At 32.4% G+C, this 14,402-nt stretch overlaps 1 protein-coding gene and 1 long non-coding RNA gene across 3 annotated transcripts in view; both read right to left on the minus strand.

The window, feature by feature from the left end:
- The window catches only part of SCAR (wiskott-Aldrich syndrome protein family member 3 SCAR), a 98,494-nt gene that overhangs the window by 49,860 nt on the left and 34,232 nt on the right, over window positions 1–14,402 (minus strand). The gene's annotated exons all lie outside the window — the stretch shown is intronic.
- LOC136975002 (uncharacterized) lies at window positions 6,877–9,798 on the minus strand. Its single transcript, XR_010880734.1, has 2 exons — window positions 9,669–9,798; window positions 6,877–7,124 (listed from the first exon to the last, which is right to left on the minus strand). It is a non-coding gene; the product is annotated as an uncharacterized lncRNA (long non-coding RNA).

The raw sequence follows: 14,402 nt of genomic DNA on the forward strand, positions 1-14,402 counted from the left end.
AAGTTTGTAAACTAATTTTTAATTAGTTATTTTTTATTCTAATTAACAAATTCATGTTTTTATAATCACTGAATTATGAAAATTAAAAAATTAACACTATTACATAAAAGTAGTTTATCCTGTTATTAATCCACAACTGTAAAATTATATGGCTTCAGAACGGTGAAAAAAGCCATTTCGAATTCAAAATGGATTCTGGTATATTTTCTTATTAAAGATTGCGGCATTAGTTCTTGCTGCCCGCAGACGGCTACTCTTGGTCAGCCATATTCAGCAAACGAAATCAACAAGGCAGATAAGAAGACAAATTCCCTGACTTTTTGACAATTTTCAACAAATTCCCTGACTTTCCATAACTAATGAAAATCCCTGATTTTCCAGGTGTGTAGGAACCCTGTGTATAGAACTTTATATAACTTGATTTTTGCATTGAAAAAATGTTTTCCAATTTATCAATTAGTAAGAAATTATAAAAAACTGCAACATTTTGCATCTCTGTAAAATTTTTCATCGTGTAAATTTAACACTTTCAGTATTTTCTTTACATGCTCTTTTCATAAATTTAGACATAAATAGATATAAATGGACACCCAAGTTTATTTAACAAAAATCCAGATTGATTTTATTTCAAATAAATGTAGGAACTTAGCTCATAAGATTTATGTCCTATAAGCCTCATATTGTCATAAACTTCCCATCTATTTACTGATATCTTAATTAACTGTTGTATCAGAATGTTTTACAACTGATTATGAACATTGAATTATATAAAGTTTTTGAAAGATGCCAACAGCAAACACTGTTCTTGAAGATCTTTAGCAACACTCAGAGACAATACTATTGCTCCACATTATGTTAAACAGTTAGAGACTATTTTGTGACACTAGACCAGGGTTTTTCAACTTTTTTCTAATAGTGGCATCCCAACTTCGTAATTTTTTTTCTTGCAGCACCCTTATTTCTTACCAATGTAGAATAAAGTATAAAGACTTAAAGTATTTTAAATACTTTCTAACGTTTCTACAGTACTAAATGCCCAACATGAACCACATTCCATCTGATTTTTCACTGGAGTAACAATTCCAAGTTTCCTCCTGGCTTTATATTCACTTTCACTCTTCTTTCTGTATATCCACTTCACATCAATTACTTTTTTGTCCTTGGGAGGCTTGCTTACAAGTGTCCATATATTGTTTTTCACAAGACTGTCCATCTCAGAATTTATTGCTGCTTTCCATTTCTTTGAATCAACACATATCATTGCCTCCTGAAAATTTTCTGGAACAGTATCATCACAGTAATTTACACTTATACAGTAATAACCAAATTCTTCATCAAAGCAAAGTGGACGTTTAATTCGTCTTCCTGATCTTTTTCCTTTCCTTTTTTCATCACCATCTTTTATCTCATCATTACTATTTTCTTCATGTGTATTGTCCTTTTCCAAGTCTTTTGTCTTATCCTTTTCTTTCTGGTTTGTATTAGTAGAATGTTCTCCTTCCTTTTCCTTTGCTTGGTCTGAATCCTTTTGTCTTTCTTCCTTATCTTCATTCTTTTCCTCTTTCTCATTTTTGAATCCACACAAAGTTACATCTTCTAAAGCAATATACCAACCAAAGCTGAATTATTGGGCTAGAAACAGCTATAATAATAATAATATATAAGATAATTTGGTACTAAAGTTAGGCGTTAGGCACCATCTCTTTTTAAAGTTAATAATTATAATTTTAATTAAATAATTTAAATAATTTAGAGTGAATTGGAAGAAAAGAACTGGGACTCAAACTGAGTGTTTGAGTCCCACTCCTGCTTACCGTGAAGATGTGTTGCCAATTACACTACCCTCTGGTCTGATCTCCTCTTCCAGTATATATAAGCTTATGTTATGACCATTGACAGGCATTATAATTTTAATTAAATTATTTAATTAAAATTATAATTATTAACTTTAGCAAGAGATGGCACCTAACATCTAACTCTAGTACCAAATCTATATATATATACAATCGAGATGAGTTGATAATAATAATGATCTATCTTGAGGAAACCGTGTTTTGTATTTTCGTTTCTTTTCTTTTCTTTCGAAGACACAATGTAGTGACGTAAACTTAAACACTGGGCGAATTTTTCATCCTTTTTATTCGGTTGGAACGCTTTTTTATTACATAACGCGTTTCGGGCCGATGCCCCTCCTCAGCCAACTAAACATTAAAAAGTGAGAGATGACTATATACAAATATTTAGAATAAATATCGTGACAGTATACATAATTAGTTTTTTAGAGGTTGTTACCTTCTAAATCCTGGTAAGAGCTTGTATACCGTTAAAAGCTGGTCCGTACCTCATTCGGTAGTTTAGACGGATGTAATAGTCCAAGGGTACGAATCTTGATAAAAATTCCATAAAAAAGGAAGGTTTAGTATCAGTCTGTAGAGGTATACGGGGTTATTCTTTCACAAATCATATTCGTGAAACCATACCTGAGATTCGTCTTCCGGTGTGTTGTCTAACACTGAGCTCGTACTCCTCCACCTCAACTGCGGAGCACGATCTATTTTTAATTTGCATATGTCTGGTCGAGCATTAGCAGGGGAATGTTCCTTTTTTTTTTTTTTTTTTTTTTTTTTAATAGGTTTCTTTTCCGATAAAATTATTCGGGGGGTTTAGCGGTGATTTTTTTAGAACATAGCACGTGGCCATTGCTATTTTTTCCCGCTTTTAGTATTTTTAATATTTGTCGCTATGCAAATGACGTAACAGATCGTAAAACAGTTTTTTATTTTATAGTATATTTTATAGTAATTTAATCCAGTTTTCATTGATTTTTATGCTTAGATTAGTATTTATGCAGGTCTTATTTTTATTTTTAATGATTTCTACACTTTCTTTGAATTTTCTGTTGTATGTCTTCTTTTCTCTATGTAAAATGCTTGTTTTAGTATCATCGATTTTACAGTTATTTAACACACAATGGTCATGGAATACTAGAGTACTTAGTATTCCATGACCATTGTGTGTTAAATAACTGTAAAATCGATGATACTAAAACAAGCATTTTACATAGAGAAAAGAAGACATACAACAGAAAATTCAAAGAAAGTGTAGAAATCATTAAAAATAAAAATAAGACCTGCATAAATACTAATCTAAGCATAAAAATCAATGAAAACTGGATTAAATTACTATAAAATATACTATAAAATAAAAAACTGTTTTACGATCTGTTACGTCATTTGCATAGCGACAAATATTAAAAATACTAAAAGCGGGAAAAAATAGCAATGGCCACGTGCTATGTTCTAAAAAAATCACCGCTAAACCCCCCGAATAATTTTATCGGAAAAGAAACCTATTAAAAAAAAAAAAAAAAAAAAAAAAAAAAAGGAACATTCCCCTGCTAATGCTCGACCAGACATATGCAAATTAAAAATAGATCGTGCTCCGCAGTTGAGGTGGAGGAGTACGAGCTCAGTGTTAGACAACACACCGGAAGACGAATCTCAGGTATGGTTTCACGAATATGATTTGTGAAAGAATAACCCCGTATACCTCTACAGACTGATACTAAACCTTCCTTTTTTATGGAATTTTTATCAAGATTCGTACCCTTGGACTATTACATCCGTCTAAACTACCGAATGAGGTACGGACCAGCTTTTAACGGTATACAAGCTCTTACCAGGATTTAGAAGGTAACAACCTCTAAAAAACTAATTATGTATACTGTCACGATATTTATTTTAAATATTTGTATATAGTCATCTCTCACTTTTTAATGTTTAGTTGGCTGAAGAGGGGCATCGGCCCGAAACGCGTTATGTAATAAAAAAGCGTTCCAACCGAATAAAAAGGATGAAAAATTCGCCCAGTGTTTAAGTTTACGTCACTACATTGTGTCTTCGAAAGAAAAGAAAAGAATAATAATGATAATAATCAGCACAGAGCCCAAACGGTTAGGAGTTGAAAGTTGAAATTTGGTACATAGTTAGGGTACGTCACGAGAACGCACACTAAGAAGAGATTTTTCGAAATTCCTCCCCACGGGGGAGAGGGACATGATTAAGTCTTAACACTTCCATCAACAATGGAAATGTTAAGTAACAATGGAAGTGTTAAGAGAAAGTGACATGCAAGATGCAGATGCAGTTTTTTTCGTTTTTGCGGAAAATCGAACATATTTTTAGAACTATCTAAAAATTCTGTAATTAGTCTGGAAACGGAGGATCCAATTCTTGCATTCTGTGAAAACAGGTAAGGTAATAATCTTAATCTTCAGTATTGTTACTTTTGCCCGAGCAACGCCGGGCCCACCCGCTAGTTATCTTATAAATCATTATTATTATAGCCATTTCTAGCCTGATAATTTGGCTTTGGTTGGTGTAGTGCTTTAATGTATATCAGGATGGCTGTTGAAGTTTGTTACATCATCTTCTATTATGTCACAGTGTCTAGCCATTATAACTCTGCTATTCATCAATACTCTATATCCAGTGTTTGTATATCAAATCAAAATTCCAACCTCTGCTTTCTTGTCCCATTTACATTTTTGTTTTTCTTCTGGAATTCTTACAAATACTTCACTTCCATACATTTTTAGATTTTTTACTGCATTTTTCTCTCAATGGTGTTAGTTAAGGTTCTGTTTTTAAGATATGCAGCTGCTTTAATTGCTTCTGGCCAAAATCTTCTTTCAATTTTTGCTTCTGATAAAAGACATCTCCCCATATCCATTAATGATCGATTGTATCTTTCTGCAGTTCCATTTAGTTCATGCACATATGCTGGACAAGGTATTATTATTATTTCTTTTTCTTTTGCAAACTTAAAAACTCCTGCATTCATATACTCCTTCCCATTGTCACATTGCAGTTCCTTTAACATCTTTCCAGTCAAGTTTTGAACTTCATTAACATACCGTACTAAGCATTCATACACCTCATCTTTTGTCCAAATACAATAAACTTTAACTAGTTTGCTGTAGTCATCTATGAAGTTTAAGAAATATTTTTCTCCAAGATTTCCTGTAGTTTGATGTGGTCCATTTACATTTAAATCTGTATGTACAATCTCTAATATGTCTTCTGCTCTTCTCCTGTTATTATGAAATGGTAAGTTATGCATTTTGTTTTCAATATATGCAGCACACTTTAAATATTCTGGTTCAATCTCACTGGATAGTCTATCTAATGATTCATTTTTACACATTATTTCCAAGTTATTAAAATTGATATGTCCCAGTGTTCTATGTAGTTTTTCTTTTATAGTCATATTACTTTTACTCATGTTCACTTGTGATTTTCTTTCATTGATATAAATTTTCATTTTATATGGCTTATCATCTTTGATTACAACAGCTATCAGCCTTCCATATGGGATGTATATTTTTGAGAATTTCCCTCTTGAAACAACTGAATGTTTGACGTTTTACAAAAAAAAAAAAAAAAAAAAAAAAAAAAAAAAAAAAAAACATTTTTCAATGTCACTTCAGAATTTTGTCCATAAACTGGGAAAAAGTTTTAATATTGCCAACTTTTGTAGCTTCTAATATTCTTCCATCATCAAATTTTACTTTTACAGGTTTCTTCAGTGTCTCACAGGTTTCAAAAACTCATCAGTGTTAATAATATGGTCTGTGAAACCACTATCAGGTAACCATTCTATTTGATCTTTCTTTGGTTTTTCATTTTTACTTGTTGTATAACTATTGTTTGCAATAGTAGCCTGAAAACTATTTCCTTGATATTCATGTATGCTTTGATGATAATTTCCTCATCCTCTCTGAAAGTTTCTGGCATTGAACAATCCACGTTCTTGATAAACAGAAAAACCACGACCTCAACCATGGTTTTCAATTTCAGAACGACAATTTCTTTTTAAATGGCCAGGTTTACCACAGCTGAAGCATTTTAACTTATTCTGAAATGATGACCTGGCTTCAGCTCGAAGTACATTTGATCTATCATTTGACTCTTCATTAGAATTTTCCTCTGCATATTTTAATTTTATTTTGCTTTTCAGATAGTCAACAGTTCTCTCCTTTTCTGGTAAAACTTCTATTAAATCACCAATATGACTATAATTCTGTGGTAGCAATTTTAACATGTAGTGTAATTTTTCTTGCTCTGATATTATAGCACCTGCCTGCTTTAATTTGTTCACCACTTTTTCAAACGTGTCGAAGAATAAGCATACATCTGAATAATTTTCAATTTGATACTTTTGAGGTTATGTCGGCACACAATTTGCTGAGCTGTTGACTTTTTCAGATACATCTCATCAAACTTTTGGATAATTTCGTAAGCTGTATTGAGTTTGCTTATGTATTCTAGCTGTTTGTTAGTTATTCTGCTGTAGATATAGTTAGTCACTGGGATATCTCATTTGTCATCGTCGAATTTAATTTTAGCCCTCATTACCACATCTTTACACCTTTTGAGCTGTAGAAACATGAACATGCGTAATTTCCAATTACTACAGTCTACTCCGTCAAATATTGGAATATTAATATCACTGTTCTTCACCGCCATTACCACTCTTTGAATAATGAATAAAAACATTACCTTTTTTTTTATTTACTTCTTTACTTAACTCTAATAACAAGCAATACACATTTACATCTTTACTTTCTATGTTGACAAACAACTTTTTACAAGTGTTGCCAGATGAATGTACTGTACATCAATTAAAAATAACCAACAATTTGCCAAAATTAAGTTTTTTGTCTCAAACAAGTTATTATGCACTTCAAATTATGTCACAAAATTCTTGTAATGCTGCAATGGACCTTTAAAAAGTTAGGAAGAAAATTTTATCATAAGTTTTGTTTACATTTACTCAATATCATATGCAACATAAAAAAACTAGGTAGATTTATCACAATTTGTCATGAACATCACTTATAAAAAAATATTTGCCAGGTAGCACTGTGCATTTCAATTCATTCATATTTTGAATTGCAATGGATAAAAAACTTTTCTTGTTTTCAAAATTGAGTTTTTCAGTAATTACCTCACTTAAATCATATAATTTATCATTAAGTTTAAATGCACTAAGTTATTAGTGAAGATCTTCCATTAAATGCAGATTTACCAAGAGCTGTTCCAAGTCAAATTATACCAGCCAAGCTAGTTGCATACAGCAATAGTGATTCAAATAACACTTCATATAATTTGATGGATCTTCAACAAATCCAAACAGATCCTTTATCAATGATGTACTCTTCTCAGCTGTGCTTCACGCATTTCTACTTCAGACCTCAGCCTGATTTCAGTGCACTTGTTGAAGCCCAAAATAAGACTTGATTTTTCTCACTGAATGAAAAAGTGAACTGAAAGACATCATAAGGATTTATTGCTTTTTTATTAAGTTAATTAATTGCTTATATTTGCAAAACAACTATTCAGTATTTCTCAGTTATGTGTTGAAAAATGAAACACTGATATAATTATTGTTTTCCTGTTTATGACTTGTATTTTTGACTTATTCCACAATTTTATACCTTTGTTGTAATAGAAAATCCTTAGTCTTTTGATTACCAGTAACATAATATAAATTATATAATTTACTGCTCTTTACAGCTGAAAAAAATTAATATTGAATATAGTTAAGTTCAAGTTATTGTTGGTTTGACCCTTTAGCTCAGCTCAAGTTTCTCATGTGGCCCTTTGGAAAAAATAATTGTCCACCCCTAATATAGAGATAAAATTAAATCAGATACAGCTCATCAGATCCTCCACAAACTGGAACAACATCAAACTCTTAGAGTCCATTGAAATATTTAAAGTCAGCTGTAACTCCAATTATATCAACTCTAGCAATGAAATACAGCTATCCAAAGCAAGGTGGGCATGGTATGAAACATTGTTATAACCTGGGTGACATAGTATGGCTCAGTGAATATCTTATAATGTCCTATTCAAATATGAATTCTACACGAGTTCTATTTGAAGCATTCCAATTCACAACAAACTTTGTAAACCTGAAGCTGGAATCATGTGAATTCCACAAACATTTGTAAATTGCTACATTTTACATGTTTTGCTGGAAGCTAAAGAGGTTTAGTGATCTAAAGAAAAAAATTAAAAGAAACTATACTGAGTGGCCAAAAAATTAAACACACCCCTTAGTTGAAAGTAAATCAGTCTAACAGCAACATAGAATGAGATAACAATGCAGTTGAGAAAAAACTTCAAGCGATAAGGACAATTCTGGTCAAAACAGGCTGATGAATGAGAGAGGTAAAAGACGATCAGCAGGCATAGTCCACAGCAACAGAAGGATAACAACATGACAAATTACAGCTGAATTCAATGCAGGTGCATCACAAAGCATATTCCAACACACAACAAGACAGATTTTGCAAAGGATGGGCGTTAGCAGCAAGAGACCATCAAGAGTGCCTTTAGTATCACAGAAAAATAGGAAAAGGTGCCTGTTGTGGCCCAGGAACAATGAAACTGTTACTAGAGAACTGGAAAAAAGTAACTTGGTCCGATGAATCTTGTTTCCTGCTCCATCATGCAGATGGCAGGATCAGAATATGGCACAAACAGCACGAATTCATGGACCCCTCCTGCCAAATGACAACTCTTCAAGCTTGTGGCACTGGAATTATGGTGTGGGAATGTTTTCCTGGAGTACACTGATATTTGTGGACACATCTCTGAATAGCACAGCTTGCCTCAACATCATTGTCGATCACATACACTTATTTATGGCTGTAATGTTCCCTGATGGAGATGGTCACTTTCAGCAGGACAATGCACCTTGCCACCATGCTCAATCAGTCTCAAATTGGTTTCAGAAACATCAATCAGATTTTAACCTGCTTCCATGGGCAGCTCAGTCTCCTGACCTCAATCCTATGGAGCATTTGTGGGATGAAGTCGAAAGATCACTTCAAAGTTTGGAAATGCCACCATCCAATCTGACCCAATGTACAGCTGCCATTCCTCAGCAACAGTATCAACAACTTGTTGAGTCCATGCCAAGAAGAATATCAACTGTGATCAGAGCTAAAGGTAGACTAACTCATTATTAGAGGGTATCTCTAATTTTTTGGCCACTCAGTGTATATAAATGTTATGAAAGTTTGTTGTGTTGTGATATTTGTAAAAATATTTAATGATTAAATTGTCATGGATGTTCCAGTAGATCTTCACATCAGAGAAGCAAAAGAAAAAGATACATAGAAAGGAAATTAAAGCTTTAATGGAGAAGTAATTTCATGATAAGACTGTTCAGTTTCATTCCTGTTGCATCTATAAAGAATATTTTGGGTAGGGAGTACTGTGAGGATCAGTGGGTTTAGTTTAAAATTCAAGAGAGAAACATGGCGCTTCCATGAATGTCATTTAATGGATTTGTTCGTGTTTCATTTATATTTACATTTTGTTGAGTTAGTGGTACATTAAATCTGACTGATCTGATTCATTTTATGTTTTGTTGTGTGTATTCACCACCATTGCAAAGACTCATTGATACACAGCATAGTATCTTTTAGTATATGCAAGAAATAAATATTTGTTTTGCAAATACAAAAATATTTTGATGATAATCCAGATATTGAAAACATTTTAAGACTGCTTATCTATACCTATAAATGAGAATGTTTGTTTGTTCACTATGCACTTCTAGGCTGTTCAACCAATTGCATACTTAGATACTACTAACTTTGATGATGTTGTATATACCACCCTAAAATATCTATTGGATTAATATATATCAATTAATTTTTGTCTACATTGGATTAGCTGGATTTACATGTAGTGCCATCTATTGGCAAAACGTTTAAAAAATAATAAACTAAATATAATTCATACAAGGATATAATTTTTAAAATATATATTATATTCACTTAATTACTGCAACAATGATATAAAAAAAAGCAAACATGCTATATTATTACTTTAATGAGTAGAACATAGCACTCGCCTGTGTAGAGTCAAAACTGTTATACTGGTAGATGATCGTAGGTTCACAGGCTGGCCATGTGGAGTTTTCCAGGTTTTCTTCAAGTTAAATAGAGGCCAATTTCCCATAACCTCTCCCGGGTGGCATTCCCCTCAGCAGCTCACCCATGTCAAGTTAAGACTCATACTCATGGGTGAGCTGCCGAGTTAAGAGAAATACATTTTAAGGGGTTTCCAGGAGTGCCGAGTTTAAATATTTGGTCCATTTTTCATGAAATTTGATTCATCCTCAGATTACCATTTGATATTTGACTGTGAATCATATCATACAGTACCATTCACTGAAAATATTAGAGTTAACATGATCAATGAAGTATTAGAGCTACTTGACCAAGGAAAAATTGTGCCATTTTGTACCATCTGAATATTGTGAAAACATGACAATGGTAGGCTAAAATAACCACTCTTCATATGGTTTTTGTTATAATGTTTGTTGTTGTTATTATTTGCCCTGACAATGCCATATGATAACTGAAATAGCAAAGTAACCAAGAGGAGTCAAAGACATCAAATTATGTGTAAAAATATAAATATTCCATCAGATATCTATCATTTATGTGCTGATTATTCTGCTGATTGGTAATTTATTAATAAAAACATTTTACACTCATGGTTTATTATGGAGGCATTATCAATACCTACACTTTTTTCATGAAATCATCAACAATGATATTTGATGATTATTTCAATAGAAATGGAAATGAATTGGAGAATGACGATTTCCAATCTGATTCACTAAGTAAACACTTACTTTTTGATCTTGACATTCAATCAGAATATTATTTATTGTTGTTTTTAAATTAGGAAGATGACCATACACTAGCAACTGATAATGAAGAACCTGATGAGAATGCTGTTGTATGTAAGTTCATAATTCATAATTTACATGAATATAAACCTCTTCATGAATCAGAAAAAAGCAAGAGTCCTACTAGTGCTAAAGGACATGAAACCATGTCATAGTTCCTTGAGAAAATATATGAATGCAAACAAGAACAAGGAAAACACACGTTCCTCTTTTTTTTCACAATTAATGAAATGGAAGGGTCGAAGGTATAAAGTAGTGATGCCACGAATATTCGGCTACTATTTGGTATTTGGCCATTTTTTTAATATTCAGTATTTGGCCGAATACCGAATACCAAATACCAAATACCAATCATCGGAAAAAACGCACATATTACTCAAAAATGTATTTATTTTAATTACAAATTAATACATTTAATACTTAAAATCTAATCAGTGGTAAGTTGTGATGAATGAAAACAATTTTTTCAGCATTTGTTGATAGCAAATGATTGCGCTTTTCTTTATAAACTATATACCCGCTTCTGAAAGTAGCTTCTTACTAATATACCAGGCATGGGCAAATGCGGCTCTTTTTCAGTTACATGTGGCTCTTGCTGAAAGTGTTAATTTCTGTTTATTATTATTATTTTTACAATTTTATTTTTATAATTTTGTGAAAATATGTTTATTAAAAAAAATTCAATATTTGTTTTATATTAATTTTATATTATTAATAAAATCGCATGCCTTACTATACTACCCACCATGACCGTACAGAACTGCGGGCTCCCATGCATTTTGCAAAACCTATATTTTGGCTCCCACTGAACTCTTGCTTGCCCACCCCTGCTATATATGCTACTGCCAGGAAACGATAGATAAATCTTAATTAATTCTGTCAGGCTTGGATACTGTTTTGCATTTGCTGACCACCACTTGTAAAGATCTGCCGTCCGATCTAGGCGAACAGTTTTCATATAAAAATCAATCTCAGTTGGCAATAGCACTTTTTTTCTCCACATCCCTCATCATTTTGCATATTTTCTGTAGCGACTTCCTCAAAACAGTTCCAGAAACTGTCATGTATTTCAATGGTTTTATCATTTTCATTGATATTTCTTTTCTTACGAAGTGGAGAAGAATCATCAATTGGTACTAGTAGACTCATCACAACTAATTTTCAGAGCTTCTAAAAGAACTTTTTGTTTTGCTCTTTGCATTTGAACTAATCCCAGGAAACTAGTTTTGAAATGCGGGTCAAGAAAAGTGGCAACCAGATATTTGTCATTCTCATCAAAGTTGAACCGTGTTTCAAGCTCAAATTAGGACTATTAGTAATACAATTTGATATAATAATGAACATATTGCGTGTCGTGACACCAATCTACTCGCAAATAAAACAAATGCGCCCATGGTGTCGCTACCGCATCCACTGTTATGAGACAGGTCGTAACCTGTCACCCGCGAAATGTACAGTACACATATTTTGCTGAATATTCGGCGCTTTAGCCGAGAGCATAGCCGAATATTCAGTATTTGGCAAAATCACTATTCGTAGCATCACTAGTATAAAGTAATCAAGTGTCTTATAATGATTCTCATTATAACAAATGGGACTTAATATTCTTAGATCAATTGTGCTTTTGTCTCAGAAAGTGACCAAACAAAAGTTTTAAAAAGTACTTTCTAAAAGAAAACATAAGCTCAAATTTTGTGCTAAAAGGTTGGCTGATTTGTGAAAAAAACATATTTGTTTCCACATGATAAATCAAAATGATATAAACATTTGAAATAAATTTTTTTTAAGATGGAATGGCTGAGAAACAATACATAAATACAAGCCACTCATCAAGAAAGTCACTATGATTTTGTATGTATTGCTATGACTTTCATTACAAATTATAAAGAACAAAATGCTACAAGCTGAGTAGTTTAATATGTTAGTAAAGTTATATCAAATACAAAATGTTCCATGTTTTCTACAACATACAGTTGAATATGCTTAAGAATTGTTCTTTAATGCTCCCTTATTTGAAATAAGATCATCCAAAAGATTGATAACTCTCCAGAGGATGCATGTAAAAAACATAATGACTCTGGGCATATGGCATTTCACAGATGTCCATTTTCATTCTATAATTGTAAAATTATCAGCATCACATCAAAAATCATGATTGTATCTTTAATTTCTGCAGTTATTATGTAAAAATTGTATATATAAAAAAATTGTGGATTCAAAACTAAAACTATTGCTATCAGCATTAATATTATCAAGTTAACAAACTATGTGAGCTGTCAAATGTGTCATCCATCATGGCTTATAACTAAGCCCTGGATTTTTCGGATTGATAAAAGTGGAGTTTCAGATCCGAAATCAGATTGAAAAGATCACGTTTCTGGATTTATTCTCAGAACAAAATTAATTATATAAATAAAACAAAATTATCAAATTTTCTTCAGTTATCTGTTTATTAATTAATGCAGTATATAATATTATAAACTATTGAATATGACCATGCACATACAAGAAATCTATTATTTTCTTCTGTCAGATTGTGTGGATGGTCAGTGAGAATCTTTTTATACAATGAAAAACTTCTCTTGGTCTTGACTGTAGTCACAGGATAGTATTTCAGCAAAGGTTTAAAGCCCAACATCCTCAGGGATCTCCAACTAGACAGCTATTAACTTTACAAAGCACAGAAAAACCACTGTTCTTCTCCAAAAGTGCCGCCAGTTTCATGCGAAGTTTGTCTCCACATAAACCAGGACGATTTTGTATAGAATCCTCTACTGTTTGAAAAATTTTTTAGAGATTCTTCAAGTGACAACCCTCTTGCTTCTAATGCTTCAATGATATCAGGAAAATTTAACAAATGGGCATGGACGTAAACTAGAGAAGCAATTAAATGCAGATTCTCCAAAGCTTCCTTAACATCCATAATGACGAGCTTTCTGATTCATCCAGTTCAGTGATACAATTTTGAAAATCAAGTAAATGGTCCACATAGAATACTGCTTCTTTTATCCATGTGCCTCATATCATGATTATGGGAGAGGGTGGCAAAGGAGTATCTGGCAGATGCTCATGATGCATTGCAGTTTACATTGGTGTCTTTGCAAGTAGTTTCTTGTCAGAACAAATGAGGACTTTTACACCTTTAAAATGTAAATGAACTTGTTCGGCCAGTAGATGTAAAGTGTGATTCAGACAGATTACATGAATAAGATTATATAAAAAGTTCTTGTCATGCTTACAGAAGGCTGTGCCATCTGTAAGCTTGATGAGAACTTTAATTATACAACAGCATTAAACCTTCCTGAACAAATCTTGCTATCGTGTCTGTATTTGTCTTCTCCAGAAATTTACATAAAAAAGGATAAAATTCATCGCAGTCTTTTCCATCAAGTTTTTGCACTACCATTAAAGCAACATATTGTCCGCATGCATCTATATTTTCATCTACAGCAAACCATATAGCATTGTCACTAATTTCTTTGTATATTTCTTCAAGCACTTCCTGATGAACACGTGGAAGATAATTCTTCCAGTGTTGATTCATCAAGAAGATTCTGCTTTGTCTATTTTTCTAAATTTGGGATGCTTCAGTTTATGCAATTCTACATTGCCTCCTATAAAGG

This window comes from Centruroides vittatus, unplaced genomic scaffold (genome assembly GCF_030686945.1).
Source record: "Centruroides vittatus isolate TY-2023 unplaced genomic scaffold, ASM3068694v2 contig_361, whole genome shotgun sequence".
NCBI lineage: Eukaryota > Metazoa > Arthropoda > Arachnida > Scorpiones > Buthidae > Centruroides > Centruroides vittatus.